This window comes from Salmo salar, chromosome ssa19, assembly GCF_905237065.1.
Source record: "Salmo salar chromosome ssa19, Ssal_v3.1, whole genome shotgun sequence".
Classification (NCBI taxonomy): Eukaryota; Metazoa; Chordata; class Actinopteri; order Salmoniformes; family Salmonidae; genus Salmo; species Salmo salar.
Genome location: NC_059460.1, coordinates 68,405,852 through 68,427,040, shown reverse-complemented (window position 1 = coordinate 68,427,040; position 21,189 = coordinate 68,405,852).

Sequence of the window (21,189 nt, the reverse complement as noted above, 5' to 3'; positions counted from 1 at the left end):
GTTTTCAAGGGTCTCGGTAGAGAGCATCCTGGAGGCATACTTCTGTAACTCCTTGTTACTTGACGTGCTGTTTGTGTATTTGTGTCTGTGCATGTGTGTGCCTTGTGTGCATATGTGTGATCATATGTATTTGTGTCAGAGACTGAACCATCCAACCCACTTTTTGATTAAATTGTTAATTGACTGTTCTTCCCGGTCGACATTATCACATGGCTTCATATATTTAACTTGGGCAACCCCTGTGGTCAAAGTCCAGACTTGTATAATTCGAATGAATCCAATTTTACAAGCTATTCCCTCTTAGTATGAGACGGATAAGCCTAATAGACTCTCTTTTGTTACAGAGCTCCATCTGTAGTATGTCTATTTTCTGCTGAAAAAAATAAAGGCTTTCTGTTTTTCTGAGTACATCTTGAGAATTCAGTTAAATCACATTCACACACAAACATGCGTACACACAAAGGATAGATTAGTTAGTTGCCTCTCAGCCTGCATCTCTGTAAATGTCCCTCCATCTAGAACCCGTTTTTTAAGAGTGTAGTGAAAAAGAGTGCCATTTGGGGTGCAGGCCCCATGATTAATCACTTCAGCAACACAAGCCAGTGGGCAGTAAAAGTCCATGATTCAGTTAATAATGTATTTACTGTACGAGGGACAAGGAAAGCTGACATGCATATCGCTCAAATTAGATAGGGAAAATAGTTTAACTTTCTTGGTCTGCTGGGGATATTTTTTCTAACGCTATAGTTGCATTTTTGCTAATTTTGTAGCTCAAATTAGATAACTTTTACATTTGAACATGTACCAAGGGACTCAAATTAAATGAAAATGGCTACAATAAAACATGTACAGTACAATGAATCTTTGATCAGTGATCACAAATTGATTAAGAGGAAATGCATGCATGCTGTGTTCCTCTTGTTTTTTGAAAGTGATAGATTGCACCAATGCATCATGAAGAGGGATTTATTGTCCACGCAAAGCATTTGTAAGAAGGACGATGACATAACATGGATAATATTACTGTTTTCTCTGGAACTGACTTGTATGTCTGTCTGTCTTTCTGGCTCAAGCCTCCAGTGTCCCTGACAAGAGCCATGTGGAGAGTGTGAGGTCTGACTGCCAGTGAAATTTGTAGATGGACTCTGTCTTGGCTACTGCCAAACAGTGATGGCCAGCAGTAATCATATCCGTACATACCTTAAGAATACCTGTGTTTCTGGGAAACCTTGTCTGTCCTGCTCTCCTTCTGGTTCAAGCCTCCAGAGTTATTCCTGACCAGAGCCTTGTGGAGAGTGTGAGGTCTTTTTACTTTATTTTATTTAACCATGAAGTCCCATTAAGGTCAGAATACCTCTTTCCCTAGGGAGACCTTGGTCTGGGAGTGTGTCAGCCTTGTGGAGAGTGTATGAGGTCTAACTAGCAGTCGAGCTTGGCCCTTGCCTCTGACCATGTTAGTTCCATATACACTCTTAGAAAAAACGGTTATTTGAGGAGGGATAAGGTTCTACCAAGAACTGTTTTCATCTGAAGAACCCTTTTTGGAAGACAATGGTTCTTTTATAGGCAAAGAGTTCAACCTTAGAACTGTTTTTGGAAGGCATGACTGTTTGGAAGGCAAAAAGGGTTATTTAGATGGCAAGAAGGGTTCTAGGTAGAAACCTTCTGAATCTGTATAAGCTTTGTTATCGTATATTTTGCCTGAGCATGAATGTTTACCTCAGTATTTAAACTTCCATTTCAGGAGTTTGACAAATATGATCATTTAAAAAATAATGTTTTAAACTGTATATGAGAACATTTATGCATGTATCTGACACTCCTTATTGTTGATGTTTCAGTCTAACATCTCTAGTGTTGATTTAGGAGTTCAATTCAACACTCAGAGGTGTAAAATAACCGTTACATTAGTGTTAACTTCTATGGGCTAGGTGGGACGCTACACCATTTTAAAGATACACTTCTCCTTGATGTAACCACATTGTCCGATTTCAAAAAGACTTTACAGCGAAAGCAAAACATTAGATTATGTTAGGAGAGTACATAGACAAAAATAATCACACAGCCATTTTCCAAGCAAGGACATGTGTCAATAAAACCCAAAACACAGCTAAATGAAGCACTAACCTTTGACGATCTTCATCAGATGACACTCCTAGGACATTATGTTACACAATACATGTATGTTTTGTTCGATAAAGTTCATATTTATATCCAAAAACAGCATTTTACATTGGCGCGTGATGTTCAGAAAATGTATTCCCACCAAAACGTCCGGTGAATGTGCACATCAGTTTACAAAAATACTCATCATAAACGTTGACAAAATATAGAACAATTATTTAAAGAATTATAGATAGACTGTCCCTGGATGCAATCGCTGTGTCAGATTTTAAAGTAGCTTTACGGAGAAAGCACATTTTTCAATATTCTGAGTACATAGCGCAGCCATCACGGCGAGCTATTCAGACACCCGCCAAGTTCGGGGCAACCTAAACTCAGAATTAGTATTAGAAATATTCTCTTACCTTTGCTGATCTTCGTCAGAATGCACTCCCAGGACTGCTACTTCCACAAGAAATGTTGTTTTTGTTCCAAATAATCCATATTTATGTCCAAATACCTCCGTTTTGTTCATGCGTACAGATCACTTATCCAAAGGCAAAACGCGCGAGCGCAGAACCAGAGACGAAAAGTCAAAATGTTCCATTACCGTACTTAGAAGCATGTCAAACGCTGTTTAAAATCAATCTTTATGGTATTTTTAACGTAAAATTGCGATAATATTCCAACCGGACAATTGCGTATTCATTCAAGGAGAAAAAGAAGGAACAACGTGCTCGCGTGACCGTGCATATCCAATCCCTTTGTTGCCAGGCAGACCACTCAGTAACTGAGCTCCTATTATCTGCCCAGTAACAGAAGAAGGCTCAAACCACTTTCTGAAGGCTTTAGACAGCCAATGGAAGCCTTAGGAAGTGCAATGTAACCCCATGGATACTGTAGTTTTGAAAGGAACTACAATTCTCAAATTCTCCATTTCCGGGTTGACTTTTTCTCGGGTTTTTGCCTGCCATATGAGTTCTGTTATACTCACAGACACCATTCAAACAGTTTTTGAAACTTCAGAGTGTTTTCTATCCAAATCTACTAATAATATGCATATTCTTGTTTCTGGGCCAGAGTAGTAACCTGTTTAAATTGGGTACGTTTTTCATCCGGCCGTGAAAATACTGCCCCCTAGCCCAGACAGGTTAATAACCAGAGTTGAGTGTGACTGTCATTTTTCCTTTGTGTGGTGTAAAACACTCAAAACTATCGCGTAATGATCATATTTCTCAGCATGCTCTATTGCAGGTTGATGTTCAGAATTGTTTCAATGTCTGTTTTTGCATGCACGTTGATTGGTTGCTTAAACTTATGCTACATATTTTTTATAAACTAATCCAATCTGATAGTAGTTATTGTACATCTTACTGAGATAGTTGTCCTAGTTTAGATAATTTAGATAGTCCCATTAATCAATATTCCTAATCCCGGGTCATTCTGAATGCAGATTGTGGGTGATTAAAAGTTCCAATTGTTGGAAATTCTCACTCTGGCAATAGGACTTTCACATCACTTTGGAAGCCAGCGTAATGTGATCTGCAGGCCTGATGTGGCCTGTAAACCAGGAGTTTCCTAACACCACTGTGTTAGGGTATAACTAGGCCCTCAAATAAAGGCTGTCTGATATATGTAATGTATTGTCATAAAGAATTACATTTTAAAGGCTAGTAAGGCTGGTGGGACCATTCATCTAGGGTTCTAGGGAGAACCCATCAAGGGTTCTTGGTAGGACCTGAGTATTTATATTGATTTGTTTTTACACTGCTGCTACTCGCTGTTTATTATCTATGCAGTCACTTTACCCCTACCTACATGTACAAATTACCTCGACTAACCTGTACCCTCGCACATTGACTCGGTTCCGGTACCCCCTGTATAAAGCCTCATTATTGTTATTTTTTTGTCTTTTTACTTTAGTTTATTTAGAAAATATTTTCTTAACCAACAACGCAGTTCAAGAAATATAATTAAGGGCTTGTAAGTTAGCATTTCACTGTTGTATTCAGCACGTGACAAATACAATTTTATTTGATCTACATTAATGAAAGGTCAAATAAACAGTACAAAGTAGTTATGGCAGAGCTTCTGTGTACAGTAGTATCCTACAGTGAATGGATTTTTTTATAAAATGCTACAGATGCAGAGTGATAACAAATTGTTACACTTGAGTGTATTTGTTTTAGGTAGTAGTGCAAGGAGGACCATGTCCATGGATACAGGGGGAGTCAGAATAGCCCTCAAGTGTCCTTGATCTTGATGTGTGTGCTGCAATGACCTCCTCCTTGCTGGGTTTTGGGATGGGGCTATGTTAGCAGCCAACTTAAGGCCTCTTCCACAGGATTTGGGCTCCCAGTATTTGTCCATGCGTATCTGCAGGAAGTGCTCCATCAGGTCATTCCTGAATTATATATTGACGTAGTCATGTAGCCACACAGACTGTAGCCATGTAGTGATACTGAACACAAAAACACTCTGTCATCCAGGCTGAAACCTTCCAAAGCATTCAGACAAACTCTGTTTTACCCTTAGCTCTATAGCTGACCAATGTTTACCACAATACCGATGATCTTTCTTCTGTACTGAAATTCCAAATACTGTACCACTTTGCAGTTGTTATGTACATCCCAGACAGCACACATACATCTCGCCGACGTCGGCCCGATGTATACATGATACATCAAGCCGATGTAGTATGGAGAGCGTTTGCACATTCGCAAGATGTCGGCATTAGATCGCATTCACCCTTCAGCTGCTGTTGGGACGAAGCATGTCAAAGCTGCATGCTGCCTGGCCGCTCTACAGACAACATAAAAAATACCTTTATTTGACTTTGATCCAACAGCAAATAATGTTTCACTACACGATTTGAATTACCCTTACCAAATTAGTGTAAACGTCGAATTTGAATGGAAAACATAAGAACGATTTTTAGCTAAATTATACTGGCAATAATAAAAAACAATATGCTTTACTTGACTATAGGTGAATTTGTTTGTGGGTAAAATGAAGAGAGAAGATTCAAGTTATGTCAAGTTTATTAGGCTACTGCTATACCATCAAGTTCTTAAAAGAGCTCCAGCACAGAGAAGAGAGAAACAAGGAACAGAGAAACATAAGCATCACATTTAACAAAAAGATAGCTTATGCAGAGGGTGTGCAGTTGGTTGGATAAAGATGGAAGTAAGGTTTTATTATACTTGTTCCGGAACTCCAATTTGAGCAGCAACAGCTGAAAAATGAGCTCCTACAAATATTGAAATTTACATGGTTTTTAGAGTGAAGTACATCGGAAAAAAGCAAAAGAAAACTGCAAGACTGAATAGGAGAAAAAACAAGCAACAAACAAAGAAGATAGGCTTTTGAAAAATAACTATTTTTCTTAAATTGTAGTTATCTTAGCAAGCTGAATTGTTTACCAGTTGCTAAGCAGTTGCTAGGGACTCTTTTGGTAGAAGCTAGCTAGCTAACGAAGAACAACAAAGAATATCTAGTTAACAGAAGAAAAGAAAGAGAAAATCAGGACAGAAGAAAAAGGATATCAAAGTGAAACAGTTCTCTAAAGACACAGGAGACAATAATACAAGAAACAACACTTCTGTAGCTTGTCAACTATGTGTCTGTCTATCCCTGTTCTCTCCTCTCTGCACAGGCCATACAAACGCTTCACACCGCGTGGCCGCTGCCACTCTAACCTGGTGGTCCCAGCGCGCACAACCCACGTGGAGTTCCAGGTCTCCGGCAGCCTCTGGAACTGCCGGTCTGCAGCCAACAAGGCTGAGTTCATCTCAGCCTATACTACCCTCCAGTCCCTAGACTTCCTGGCGCTGACGGAAACATGGATTACCACAGATAACACTGCTACTCCTACTGCTCTCTCTTCGTCTGCCCACGTGTTCTCGCATACCCCTAGAGCATCGAGCCAGCGGGGTGGTGGCACTGGAATCCTCATCTCTCCCAAGTGGACATTCTCTCTTTCTCCCCTGACCCATCTGTCTATCTCCTCATTTGAATTCCATGCTGTCACAGTTACCAGCCCTTTCAAGCTTAACCTCTTGGGGCTAGGTGGGACGCTAGCGTGCCACCCGTGGTGCACTCCATCAACAGCAGGTGCATTTCAAGAGCGGCAAATTTGAATCCAAATAAATGTAAAAATTCAAATTTTTCAAAAATACAACTATGTTACACCATTTGAAAGATAAACATCTCCTTAATCTAACCACGTTTTACGATTTCAAAAAGGTTTTACGGCGAAAGCATAAATTTAGAGTATGTTAGGACAGTACATTTACAAGAGTTGTGTGTAATGTTTTGTCAAGTCAAAGACAGGGTCACCAAAAACATAAAACCAGCTAAAATGATGCACTAACCTTTTACAATCTCCATCAGATGACACTCCTAGGACATTATGTTAGACAATGCATGCATTTTTAGTTCTATCAAGTTCATATTTATATCAAAAAACAGCGTTTTACTATGGCATTGATGTTGAGGAAATCGTTTCCCTCCAATAACCGGCAGTCAAGTCAGCGTCACAAATTAAATAATTAAAATTAGAAAACATTGGTAAAATATTATATTGTCATTTAAAGAATTATAGATTTACATCTTTTGAACGCAATCAACTTGCCAGATTTAAAAATAACCTTACTGGGAAATCACACTTTGCAATAATCTGAGCACTGCGCCCAGAAAAATACGCGTTGCGATACAGACTAGACGTCATGTTGGGGAGATCTAAAATCGAAAATACTATGTAAATAATCCATTACCTTTGATTCTCTTCATCAGATGTCACTTCCAGGTATCACAGGTCCATAACGAATGTAGTTTTGTTCAAAAAAGCTCATCATTTATGTCCAAAAATCTCCGTCTCGTTAGCACATGATGTAAGCCAGCCGGACTTCTCGTCATGAACGAGGGGAAAAAATATATTTCCGTTCGTTCAAACATGTCAAACGTTGTATAGCATAAATCATTAGGGCCTTTTTTAACCAGAACATGAATAATATTCAAGGTGGACGAATGCATACTCTTTTATAACGTATTGGAACGAGGGTACCCAACATGAACTAGCGCGCCAGGTGTCTAATGGGACATCAACGTTCCATGGCTCTTGTTCGGTCAGATCTCCCTCCAGAAGACTCAAAACACTTTGTAAAGGCTGGTGACATCTAGTGGAAGCAATAGGAAGTGCCAAAATATTCCTAAACCCCTGTGTTTTTCAATGGGATAGGTTTAAAGTCAATACAACACATCAGGTATCCACTTCCTGTCAGAAAATGTCTCAGGGTTTTGCCTGCCAAATGAGTTCTGTTATACTCACAGACACCATTCAAACAGTTTTGGAAACTTTAGAGTGTTTTCTATCCATATATAATAAGTATATGCATATTGTAGTTACTGGGTAGGATTAGTAACCAGATTAAATCGGGTACATTTTTTTTATCCAGACGTGCAAATGCTGCCCCCTAGACCCAACAGGTTAACATCCTTATCATTTATCGCCCTCCAGGTTTCCTTGGAGAGTTCATCAATGAGCTTGACGCCTTGATAAGTTCCTTTCCTGAGGATGGCTCACCTCTCACAGTTCTGGGTGACTTTAACCTCCCCACGTCTACCTTTGACTCATTCCTCTCTGCCTCCTTCTTTCCACTCCTCTCCTCTTTTGACCTCACCCTCTCACCTTCCCCCCTACTCACAAGGCAGGCAATACGCTTGACCTCATCTTTACTAGATGCTGTTCTTCCACTAATCTTGCAACTCCCCTCCAAATCTCCGACCACTACCTTGTATCCTTTTCCCTCTTGCTCTCATCCAACACTTCTCACTCTGCCCCTACTCGGATGGTATTGCGCCGTCCCAACCTTCGCTCTCTCTCTCCCGCTACTCTCTCCTCTTCCATCCTATCATCTCTTCCCTCTGCTCAAACCTTCTCCAACCTATCTCCTGATTCTGCCTCCTCAACCCTCCTCTCCTCCCTTTCTGCATCCTTTGATTTTCTCTGTCCCCTATCCTCCAGGCCGGCTCGGTCCTCCCCTCCTGCTCCGTGGCTCGACGACTCACTACGAGCTCACAGAACAAGGCTCCGGGCAGCCGAGCGGAAATGGAGGAAAACTCGCCTCCCTGCGGACCTGGCATCCTTTCACTCACTCCTCTCTACATTCTCCTCTTCTGTCTCTGCTTCTAAAGCCACTTTCTACCACTCTAAATTCCAAGCATCTGCCTCTAACCCTAGGAAGCTCTTTGCTACCTTCTCCTCCCTCCTGAATCCTCCTCCCCCTCCCCCCCTCCTCCCTCTCTGCGGATGACTTCGTCAACCATTTTGAAAAGAAGGTTGACGATATCCGATCCTCGTTTGCTAAGTCAAACGACACCGCTGGTCCTGCTCACACTGCCCTACCCTGTGCTTTGACCTCTTTCTCCCCTCTCTCTCCAGATGAAATCTCGCGTCTTGTGACGGCCGGCCGCCCAACAACTTGCCCACTTGACCCTATCCCCTCCTCTCTTCTCCAGACCATTTCCGGAGACCTTCTCCCCTTCCTCACCTCGCTCATCAACTCATCCTTGACCGCTGGCTACGTCCCTTCCGTCTTCAAGAGAGCGAGAGTTGCACCCCTTCTGAAAAAAACCTACACTCGATCCCTCCGATGTCAACAACTACAGACCAGTATCCCTTCTTTCTTTTCTCTCCAAAACTCTTGAACGTGCCGTCCTTGGCCAGCTCTCCTGCTATCTCTCTCAGAATGACCTTCTTGATCCTAATCAGTCAGGTTTCAAGACTGGGCATTCAACTGAGACTGCTCTTCTCTGTGTCACGGAGGCTCTCCGCACTGCTAAAGCTAACTCTCTCTCCTCTGCTCTCATCCTTCTAGACCTATCTGCTGCCTTTGATACTGTGAACCATCAGATCCTCCTCTCCACCCTCTCCGAGTTGGGCATCTCCGGCGCGGCCCACGCTTGGATTGCGTCCTACCTGACAGGTCGCTCCTACCAGGTGGCGTGGCGAGAATCTGTCTCCGCACCATGCGCTCTCATCACTGGTGTCCCCCAGGGCTCTGTTCTAGGCCCTCTCCTATTCTCGCTATACACCAAGTCACTTGGCTCTGTCATATCCTCACATGGTCTCTCCTATCATTGCTATGCAGACGACACACAATTAATCTTCTCCTTTCCCCCTTCTGATAACCAGGCGGCGAATCGCATCTCTGCATGTCTGTCAAACATATCAGTGTGGATGACGGATCACCAGCTCAAGCTGAATCTCGGCAAGACGGAGCTGCTCTTCCTCCCGGGGAAGGACTGCCCGTTCCATGATCTCGCCATCACGGTTGACAACTCCCTTGTGTCCTCCTCCCAGAGTGCTAAGAACCTTGGCGTGATCCTGGACAACACCCTGTCGTTCTCCACTAACATCAAGGCGGTGACCCGATCCTGTAGGTTCATGCTCTACAACATTCGCAGAGTACGACCCTGCCTCACACAGGAAGCGGCGCAGGTCCTAATCCAGGCACTTGTCATCTCCCGTCTGGATTACTGCAACTCGCTGTTGGCTGGGCTCCCTGCCTGTGCCATTAAACCCCTACAACTCATCCAGAACGCCGCAGCCCGTCTGGTGTTCAACCTTCCCAAGTTCTCTCACGTCACCCCGCTCCTCCGCTCTCTCCACTGGCTTCCAGTTGAAGCTCGCATCCGCTACAAGACCATGGTGATTGCCTACGGAGCTGTGAAGGGAACGGCACCTCCATACCTTCAGGCTCTGATCAGGCCCTACACCCAAACAAGGGCACTGCGTTCATCCACCACTGGCCTGCTGGCCCCCTACCTCTGAGGAAGCACAGTTCCCGCTCAGCCCAGTCAAAACTGTTCGCTGCTCTGGCACCCCAATGGTGGAACAAGCTCCCTCACGACGCCAGGACAGCGGAGTCAATCACCACCTTCCGGAGACACCTGAAACCCCACCTCTTTAAGGAATACCTAGGATAGGATAAAGTAATCCTTCTAACCCCCCCCTTAAAAGATTTAGATGCACTATTGTAAAGTGGTTGTTCCACTGGATATCATAAGGTGAATGCACCATTTTGTAAGTCGCTCTGGATAAGAGCGTCGGCTAAATGACTTAAATGTAAATTATAGGCTAAGAGCAGTGAATGTGATTAATATAGTTACAACAACAACAAAAAAACATTTGAGTCCAAGAACGCAGTAGACAATAGACAAAAATGATTACATTTATGTCCAAATAAATAGCAATATACCAAATGATATTGGCAAAACGGCTGTAAAGAGGCCTAGACAACTCGCACAATTAAGAATTCCTTTGAGAACGTATATTTTCCAAGCAGTCCTATGGTCAAGAACGAGATGACACAGGCGCAAATTAGTAGAAAACATAAATGCGCACTTTAAACAGGCACATCAATAATCGTTTTAGACAAAGTACAATAGACAGAATTCAACATGATAAGCTGACTACAATTTCTACAGTGACTCAGGGCTCGAAGTAATAGGCATCCTGCCATGATATGATAAAAAAATATGTAATGTGCTGTTAAAATCAGACTGGGCCAGTTCTTGGACGATATATACAAAATCCATACAAACACTGTAATTAAAAAGCCACGCCCACAGGGAAGATATAACTGATCAAAATGTTTAGCTTAAAATGTTGACTTATTTATTCACACTATAAATGCAGCAATCACACACCGCAGATGGCTATACACGCGGATGTTAAAAAAATGCAACAGGCGGGGAGACACCTTCTCCAAAGTGCACCGGCGCCTCAAATGCGAGTGGTTTCATGTGACCGGGATACAAATATTTGTAAGAAATGTAAAAAGAGGTAAGATCTAGCAACTAGCATGGGTTGATAATATGATTAGGATTGTGTGTTTGGCTTCTGGACATCGAAAACCGACAGAAGAGAAAATGCTGGTTTCAATGTTAATAATGTTAATGAGGAAATGTTTAGTCTGTGGTCAGATTTTAGACTACTTTGAAACAAGGTAAGACATGCCTCATAAAATTACATAAAAAGTCCAGATACTGTACTCCCTCCGCTCAGATTGCAAGGTGTGTGATGTGCCTCTTAGGCCTCACTCCCCCCTATCTGAGAAATCTACTGCAGCCCTCATCCTCCACATATAACTCCCGTTCTGCCAGTCACATTTTGTTAAAGGTCCCCAAAGCACACACATCCCTGGGTCGCTCATCTTTTCAGTTTGCTGCAGCTAGCAATTGGAACAAGCTGCAACAAACACTCAAACTGGACAGTTTTATCGTAATATCCTCATTCAAAGACTCAATCATGGACACTCTTACTGACAGTTGTGGCTGCTTTGCGTGATGTATTGCTGTCTCTACCTTCTTGCCCTTTGTGCTGTTGTCTGTGCCCAACACTGTTTGTACCCTGTTTTGTGCTGCTACCATGTTGTTGCCATGCTGTGTTGTCATGTGTTTCTGCCATGCTATGTTGTCATCTTAGGTCGCTCTTGATGTAGTGTTGTCTCTCTTGCTGTGATGTGTGTTTTGTCCTATATTTCTATTTAATCCCAGCCCCCATCCCCACAGGAGGCCTTTTGCCGTTTGGTTAGCCAAAATCAATGTAAATAAGAATTTGTTCTTAACTGACTTGCATAGTTAAATAAAAATAAATAAAATTGGCACTGCCCTTTCTTTCCGTTCTTGTGACCATTTGATCTTAACAACCCTGCCCTGCCTATGTCGACAGAATCAAGACGATAATGTTGGTTAACATTGCCCTCCGAACAAGTTGGTAGGGGCAAGGGGTTAGTTTGGGATTCAACAAGATTCCGCTGGCAGACTTGAAATGACAGCCTGTTTGAGAGAGGGAGACAAACAAGACCTTATTGTAGATGGGTATATGAGAAGCTACATCTCTGCTGTAGCTTGATCAGTAGGCCTACCTTTAATCACTTTCTTGTTCTGCTCTCTCTTCCACTAGTCTACTGGGCCTTATTCGCTTCCGTTTTGCTCTGTCTTGGCTCAGCCTGAGACAATTTTGAATGGGTTTCTCTACATCAGCCTCTGTCATTTCTAACAGAGCTGCATTTCTAAGAATTGACACTAGAAGGGAAAATATTAAGCAAAAGAGTGTCAGTGCATTTCTATTTAACAAGAGTGATGATGGGCTGCATACCAACTCTCAACACTTTTCCGAAAATATTCATTTGTACATTCCTTCTCATGGTTTTTAAAGGCATTGAATTGTTGTGGGTATTGGCTGGAGGGATTGATTGATTTGATTTAATTATTTTGACAATTCAAAAAGTACAAGAGAGAGAATACAGTAGACGGCACACGTCAAACGTGTGATTTATAATCCTATGTCATGGGTCACATGTGTATGCCCATATATGGGCATCCTGTCAGGAACTTCTCACGTGCTCTAGGGAGTGCACATATATGGGCCTCCTGTCATTCGGTTCTCACGCTTTAGAGTGAGTGTTTATTTAAGCAAAATTTTCAAATTTGACTATCAGAAAGCCACAGCATCCTGTATACCTAGACCCACGGCATTTTGGAGCTCCCTAGCCTTTTGTAAAGCCTCTATATCAGTACATCCAGGGTTGAGTTAATGTGCTAAGCCTATTGCAAAGCATAACTGATTACCAGGATTGTGAACGTTTATTAGATATGCCCTTTTATTGTTTATGATTGCATGAGACTATCAAGTTTCCTTCTCTGACCCCCTCCACCTAGGGGTTGACGTACGATTTGTACTACGAGCTCGAGGGTTCTATCAGCTATGAAGGATAAATTAGATTGAACAAGTCGTTCCAGCAGGGCTATAAATTGTTCAAGATCTGCTGCGCCATTGGGTAAAACAAGAGATAGTGTTTTGCATGCTATCTCCACAAATTTCAAGCTGTAAGACATCACGAGGTTCGGCAAAACCTGTTGCCCTCTCTAAAAGTTTGCTCAGAGTATCCAAGATCATCACATAAAAAACTGCATAATCAAGGTTCGGATTCAGGATATGAGTTCTGCCGGGATCTGCGATAACAGGTTTTCATCTGTCGGCCCTGTCTCATTCATTTTATTAATTAAGGATATGAGTTCTGCTGGGATCTGCGATAACAGGTTTTCATGTGTCTGAATTATGGGCGATGTCGGCCCTGTCTCATTCATTTGGTTAATTAAGGATGTGTGTTCTTGTGGTATTCTGGAAGGATCCATGTTACATACTGGTTTTTAGCGCTTGTTTTTGCTTTTTTTAATCAGATTGTTGTTTAACAAACTGGGCATTGTTCTATGCCAGAAGGATAGATCTTGACTGTATTGCTGCTTTGGTAAAGCAACCATACGTTTGTGTAGCTGAACCTCTCTGGATTTTAGAGCCCTGTTAAAGGCTGTGAGAAACCTATCTTGTTCTATTTCAGGATCTGTTGTTTCTACCTCAGAATTGGCTATATCAAGATGTCTGGCCGCTTCATACATCAGCAAATCGTCTAGCTCAGAATTGTCATTTAAAGCATTGAAATGATCAGATTTCAATGTTTTACTCAATGTCCTGGGTGCCGAATTCCTCCTCGACCACGTCCTCTCGATGTGCCGGTATACGCATGGGAGGAGTCTCAAAGAAAAATATACTAGATAAAAATGTCAAATACATTTCAGATATAATAATATATTAACAATATATATATATAGTTAAATTACCTCTTGTTTGTGATTCTGCGTGATGCACTTGTGACAAAGTTGTGCGGAGTTGTGAAGGACTGTGATGCGCCGTAAATGCTAGATTATGTAGCGATTGGCTTGAGCTTCCTGGGGGTGTGTATCTGCTGGTTAAAGCTGCGGTTCTTGGAGTGTTTGGAGTTCGGGTAAAACCGTTCGAACAGAACGGTATAATACTGTCTGTTTCATCTGCACCTCCGAAGTCGTTCAGAGTCCATTATGCATCATGTATCCTTGTTGGGGTGCTGTCTGCTGTAAACACAAAATTAGTTTTAAAATAGGGTACACACTTTTTGTTTTTAATGTATAAATATTATTATGGATTTTATTTTTGGACTTACGTCGAAAATAGCGTGATGGGGATGGGCTGCGTAAAGAAGACGCGGTCTCGGTTTGAACCTCGGATTTCTCATCTAATGTTGGATAATCCAAATCAGTTATTCCAGGTAGCAACTGGGTAAATGTCAGGTATCCTATAGATGTTAGATAATATTAACATATTTATACAAAATATATACATTTTAACTTATAAAAATACATGCAATTGACAAATACATACCTGAAAATTCGATGTCCACCCCTTTAAGAACATCTGTAAAAACATATATAACACCGGTTTAATATTAGAGCGAAAGATAGTTCCCAACAGTGCAGTAATTTCGTAATATCAAACAATTCGCAGGAAAATACCTAATGCACCCAAAATCAAATATATTATTTCACAACCTCACCTTCAAAATTCTCCATGTGTATAGGCTTGCAGAAAAGCAGGAAAAGAGTTCAGATGGGGCGCTGTGTCCTAACGGCGAAAATGTATGGAATTAATTTACAGACCGAGGGGGTTGTTTAGTGTTTTTTTTGGAGACATCCTGTATGCAAAATTAACCGATAGTACCGGTAGTGATTAGAAAAAAACATTGTTTTTAAACCTTAGGGGGTTGTCTAGACCTATTCTATGCCGGGTTGGTGGGATTGCCTTTTGATTCTTACATCCTCGGGGGAAATAACACCTGCTGTTTTTGGAGACACCCAGTATGCATAATGAACCGTTAGTACCGGTATTGATTAGAAAAAAAACATTGTTTTTAAACCTTACGGGGTAGTCTAGACCTATTCTATTCTGGTTGTGGGGTTTGACTTTTGAGCCCCCACATCCTCGGGGGGGTGATAAAGTCTGATTTGAGAGGCTTATGTGCTAATAACACGATAGTGCCAACATTGTTTCAAACACCCCTGCAGAGACATGCACACCCTTAAGACACACACCACCGAAAAAAAACAATGTTTTTGAAAAACACACACGCCCACATCTTTCCTCCCCCTGCCCCCCCTGCTACTCTCTGTTTATATTATATGCATAGTCACTTTAACTATACATTCATGTGCATACTACCTCAATTGGCCCGACCAACCAGTGCTCCCGCATTGGCTAACCGGGCTATCTGCATTGTGTCCCACCACCCGCCAACCCCTCTTTTTACGCTACTGCTACTCTCTGTTCATCATATATGCATAGTCACTTTAACCATACCCACATGAACATACTACCTCAATAAGCCTGACTAACCGGTGTCTGTATATAGCCTTGCTACTCTTATTTTCAAATGTCTTTTACTTTTTTATTTCTTTTTTACCTACACACACACACACACACACACACACACACACACACACACACACACACACACACACACACACACACACATACCTTTTTTTGCACTATTGGTTAGAGCCTGTAAGTAAGCATTCCACTATAAGGTCTACACCTGTTGTATTCGGCGCACGTGACAAATAAACATTGATTTGAAAGCCTTTTTCTGAGACACACTGGGAGAGAGAGAGCATGATATTCCAGGCGTTAAAGGTGAGATACAATTTTAGAACCCTTTATTTAATTCTAAATATTTATTAGAGACCTTTTAAAACATACTATAATTAGTACAAACAATTTTACAGTGCAATATATAACAAAGACAGAATGTTTTTATACACATACAAAACAATTGTTATACATCCGATATATATACTGCTCAAAAAAATAAAGGGAACACTTAAACAACACATCCTAGATCTGAATGAAATAAATAATCTTATTAACCTGTTGGGGCTAGGGGGCAGTATTTGCACGGCCGGATAAAAAATGTACCCGATTTAATCTGGTTACTACTCCTGCCCAGTAACTAGAATATGCATATGATTATTGGCTTTGGATAGAAAACACCCTAAAGTTTCAAAAACTGTTTGAATGATGTCTGTGAGTATAACAGAACTCATTTGGCAGGCCAAAACCTGAGAAGATTCCTTACAGGAAGTGGCCTGTCTGACCATTTCTTGCCCTCCTTGATCATCTCTAACAAATACAGGGGATCTCTGGCATGACGTGACACTTCCTACGGCTCCCATGGGCTCTCAGAAGGCGGGAAAAAGCTGAACGATGTAATTCCATCCCCAGGCTGAAACACATTAGCGCGTTTGGCAAGTGCTCTATCAGAGGGCCATTAGACTGAGGCTCGTGCATGAGGGGATAGCATGCTTTTACTTTCACTCTCTTTGTAATAAAAAACGATTTCCCGGTCAGAATATTATCGCTTTTTTACGAAAAAATTGCATAAAAATTGATTTTAAACAGCGGTTGACATGCTTCGAAGTACGGTAATGGAATATTTAGACATTTTTTGTCACGAAATGCACCATGCTCGTAACCCTTATTTACCCTTTCGGATAGTGTCTTGAACGCACGAACAAAACGCCGCTATTTGGATATAACAATGGATTATTTGGAACCAAACCAACATTTGTTATTGAAGTAGAAGTCCTGGGAGTGCATTCTGACGAAGACAGCAAAGGTAATAACATTTTTCTTATAGTAAATCTGACTTTGGTGAATGCTAAACTTGCTGGGTGTCTAAATAGCTAGCCCTGTGATGCCGGGCTATCTACTTAGAATATTGCAAAATGTGCTTTCACCGAAAAGCTATTTTAAAATCGGACATATCGAGTGCATAGAGGAGTTCTGTATCTATAATTCTTAAAATAATTTTTTGTGAACGTTTATCGTGAGTAATTTAGTAAATTCACCGGCAGTGTTCGGTGGGAATGCTAGTCACATGCTAGTCACATGCTAATGTAAAAAGCTGGTTTTTGATATAAATATGAACTTGATTGAACAAAACATGCATGTATTGTATAACATAATGTCCTAGGAGTGTCATCTGATGAAGATCATCAAAGGTTAGTGCTGCATTCAGCTGTGGTTTTGTTTTTTGTGACATATATGCTAGCTTGAAAAATGGCTGTGTGATTATTTCTGGCTGGGTACTCTCCTGACATAATGTAATGTTTTGCTTTCGCTGTAAAGCCTTTTTGAAATCGTACAATGTGGTTAGATAAAGGAGAGTCTCATCTTTCAAATGGTGTAAAATGTTTGAGAAATTGAAATTATAGCATTTTTAAGGTTTTTCATATTTCGCGGCAGGCGCTACCATTGGTTATTGGTCAGGCGTTCCGCTAGCGGAACGTCTGTCCATATGAGGTTTTAATGGTTCAACTTACCCACTATGATGTCCTTCACTGGTCTCATCTTGATGCCAATCTTCTGTCCTCTCGCGCACCAATTTAATTGGGTGGCTAGGTCAGATCTGAAAACCTTCCCACACACCCGCTACACTGTCTTTTTTACATCATTACCCTCAGTTATGGATAACTTTGAGATCTGTTTATAATGTTAATACATGCAATTATATTGCCCTTTAAATCTGCCTGTTATACTTCCAGAACATACTAGTTCAAGTCTTACCAGATGTGTCTGCACACTAATACAGTTCCAACCCAGCACTAACACCTGACTCAACTAATCAACTCTTCATTTTAGTTGAATCAGGTGTGTTTTGAGGTATGCTAGAACAGCCTTTCTTAACCCATTCCCTGGGCCCTGCAGCCATTTCAAATTTACTGTATTCCAACACTATGCACACCTTAACTGCTGCTGGATTTGCTAGTGTTAGGGTATATCAAATATATGGAACAACTGACGGACCCTGACTGGGTCGAGAAAAATGCTGTGATAGAACACAAAGGTTATTAAGAATTATAAACTGGGTGGTTCGAGCCCTGAATGCTGATTGACTGAAAGCCGTGGTATATTACACCATATACCATGGGTATAACAAAACATATTTTTATTGCTCTAATTACATTGGTAAGCAGTTTATAACATCAATAAGCGTTCTCGGGGGTTTGTGATATATGGCCAATATAACACGGTTAAGGGCTGTATCCAGGCTGTACTCAGTGATTCGTCATGCATAAGAACAGCCCTTAGTCGTGCTACAGCTGAAGTCGGAAGTTTACATACACCTTAGCCAAGTACATTTAAACTCAGTTTTTCACAATTCCTGACATTTAATCCTAGTAAAAATTCCCTGTCTTAGGTCAGTTAGGATCACCACTTTATTTTTAGAATGTGAAATGTCAGAATAGTAGTAGAACATTTTTATAATTTCAGCTTTTATTTCTTTCATCACATTCCCAGTGGGTCAGAAGTTTATATACATTCAATTAGTATTTGGTAGCACTGCCTTTAAATTGTTTAACTTGGGTCAAACATTTTGGGTAGCCTTCCACAACCTTCCCACAATAAATTGGGTGAATTTTGGCCCATTCAGGTTTGAAGGCCTCCTTGCTCGCACACACTTTTTCAGTTCTGCCCACAAATGTTCTATAGGATTGAGGTCAGGGCATTGTGATGGCCACTCCAATAGCTTGACTTTGTTGTCCTTAAGCCATTTTGCCACAACTTTGGAAGAATGCTTGGGGTCATTGTCCATTTGGAAGACCCATTTACAACCAAGCTTTAACTTCCTGACTGATGTCTTGAGAAGTTGCTTCAATATATCCACATCATTTGTCATTTTCCTTCCCCTGCAGCAAAGCACCACCACAACATGATTCTTCCACCCCCATGCTTCACGGTTGGAATGGTGTTCCACAGGTTGCAAGCCTACTCCTTTTCCTCCAAACATAACGATGGTCATTATGGCCAAACAGTTCTATTTTTGTTTCATCAGACCAGAGGACATTTCTAGAAAAAGTATGATCTTGGTCCCCATGTGCAGTTGCAAACCGTAGTCTGGCTTTTTTATGGCGGTTTTGGAGCAGTGACTTCTTCCTTGCTGAGCGGCCTTTCAGGTTACCTCGATATAGGACTCGTTTTATTGTGGATATAGATACTTTTGTATCTGTTTCCTCCAGCATCTTCACAAGGTCCTTTGCTGTTGTTCCTGGATTGATTTGCACTTTTCACACCAAAGTACGTTCATCTCCAAGAGAACGTGTCTCCTTCCTGAGTGGTATGATGCCTGCATGTTTCACGCCCTGACCTGAGAGAGCCTTTTTTATGTCTCTATTTAGGTTTGATCAGGGTGTGATTTGGGTGGGCATTCTATGTCCTTTTTTCTATGCTTTGTATTTCTTTGGTTTGGCCAGGTATGGCTCTCAATCAGGGACAGCTGTACATCGTTGTCGCTGATTGGGAGTCATACTTAGGCAGCCTTTTTCCTTTGGGGTTTTGTGGGTAGTTATTTTCTGTTTTGTACATTGTGACCTGACAGAACTGTTGGCTTTCGTTTTTTTTTTTGAAAGTGTTTCTTATTATGAAATATTATAATGAACACTCACCATGCTGCGCTTTGGTCCCCTTCTTCAACAGACGATCGTTACAGAACTACTCACCACCAAAGGACCAAGCAGCGGAGGAAGCAGCAACAGGAGGACTATACAGAGTCATGGACCTGGGAGGAGATCCTGGACGGGGCAGGACCATGGCACCAGGCTGGGGAATATCGCCGCCCGAAGGAGGAACTAGAGGCAGCGAATGCTGAGAGGCGGCAATATGAGGCAAGGCAGCGCAGCAGGCACGAGAGGCAGCCCCAAAACATTTTTTTGGGGGGGGGCACACGAGGAGATTGGCGGAGTCAGGCGATAGACCTGAGCCAACTCCCCGTGCTTACCGGAAGCAGCGTAGTACTGGTCAGGCACTGTGTTATGCGGTGAAGCGCACGGTGTCTCCAGTACGTGCTCATAGCCCGGAGCGCTACATGCCAGCCCCCCAAAAGTGCCATGCGAGAGTAGGCACCGAGCCAGGGCGGATTGTGCCAGCTCAGCGCGTCTGGCCTCCAGTGCGCTGTTTCGGTCCAGGATATCCTGTGCCGGCTCTGAGCACTGTGTCTCCGGGGCGCTGGGAGGGCTCAGTTCGTCCTATGCCTGCGCTCCGCCCGTGCCGGGCAAAAGTGGGCATTGAGCCAAATGGAGAGGTGCGTGTAGCAAGCATCAGATCTCCAGTGCTCCCCCACAGCCCGGTTCGACCTGTGCCTGCGCTCTGGAGGGGCCGAGCTAGAGTGGGCATTCAGCCTGGAGGAGGGGGGTCAAGCCTACGCACCAGATCTCCAGTGCTCCCCCACAGCCCGGTCTATCTTGTGCCTCCTCCACGTCCAGGCCTCCAGTGGGTCTCCCCAGCCCGGTCTATCCTGTGCCTCCTCCACGGACCAGGCCTCCAGTGGGTCTCCCCGCCTGTCCTCTGGTGCAGCCAGAGTCGCCCGCCTGTCCTCCGGCGGAGCCAGAGTCGCCCGCCTGTCCTCCGGCGGAGCCAGAGTTGCCCGCCTGTCCTCCGGCGGAGCCAGAGTTGCCCGCCTGTCCTCCGGCGGAGCCAGAGTTGCCCGCCTGTCCTCCGGCGGAGCCAGAGTTGCCCGCCTGTCCTCCGGCGGAGCCAGAGTTGCCCGCCTGTCCTCCGGCGCAGCCAGAGTTGCCCGCCTGTCCTCCGGCGCAGCCAGAGTTGCCCGCCTGTCCTCCGGCGCAGCCAGAGTTGCCCGCCTGTCCTCCGGCGCAGCCAGAGTCGCCCTCCAGTCCGGGGCCCGCAGCGAGGGACCCCGCTCTAGAGGTGCCACCAAAGTGGGGTGAGCCAGTGGTGGAGCGGGGTCTGCGTCCCGCTCCAGAGCCGCCACCGCGGAGAGATGCCCACCCAGACCCTCCCCTATAGGTTCAGGTTTTGCGGCCGGAGTCCGCACCTTTGGGTGGGGGGGGTACTGTCATGCCCTGACCTGAGAGAGCCTTTTTTATGTCTCTATTTAGATTTGGTCAGGGTGTGATTTGGGTGGGCATTCTATGTCCTTTTTTCTATGCTTTGTATTTCTTTGGTTTGGCCTGGTATGGCTCTCAATCAGGGACAGCTGTACATCATTGTCGCTGATTGGGAGTCATACTTAGGCAGCCTTTTTCCTTTGGGGTTTTGTGGGTAGTTATTTTCTGTTTTGTACATTGTGACCTGACAGAACTGTTAGCTTTCGTTTGTTTCTTTTGTTAACCTCTATGGGCTAGGTGGGACGC